General features: G+C 32.9%; 1 protein-coding gene across 2 annotated transcripts in view; it reads right to left on the minus strand.

Moving 5' to 3' along the window:
- Nucleotides 1-429, minus strand: part of LOC109844434 (elongation factor G, mitochondrial-like) — a 22,142-nt gene that overhangs the window by 3,066 nt on the left and 18,647 nt on the right. The gene's annotated exons all lie outside the window — the stretch shown is intronic.

Genomic DNA, 429 nt, shown 5'->3' on the forward strand with positions numbered 1-429 from the left:
CAAAAGAACCCCCAAAAAAACAAAACAAAAATCTCACATTGAGTTTTTCTACCTCTCACACTTGACAGTTATAATTTTTAAACGGAAAATACGTCCTATGGGAAGTTATTGGGAAATTTTGACATTTCTCTATTTAGAAACCAGTATTGTTTAGTTGAAGGGCTAGCAAAGACCAATGTGAGAGAATTGAGGGGTAATTTTGCAAATACCAAGATTTGAGGAGGGGGGAGGGGAATTGCAAATATGGAAAATTTGAGGGGGTATATATACACAAAACCCCAAAAATAAATTTAGCAAGGGATACATGTAAACAAATTTTGTTAGTAAGTTCTATGTATGAGATGCAGAGGATTATGACTTCTGATCTCAAGCTATGCAAAATAAAAAATAAACTAACAAAATTGGTGTGATGATTGAAATAATTACAAG

The sequence above is a fragment of the Asparagus officinalis genome, chromosome 6 (genome assembly GCF_001876935.1).
Source record: "Asparagus officinalis chromosome 6, Aspof.V1, whole genome shotgun sequence".
Lineage (NCBI taxonomy): Eukaryota > Viridiplantae > Streptophyta > Magnoliopsida > Asparagales > Asparagaceae > Asparagus > Asparagus officinalis.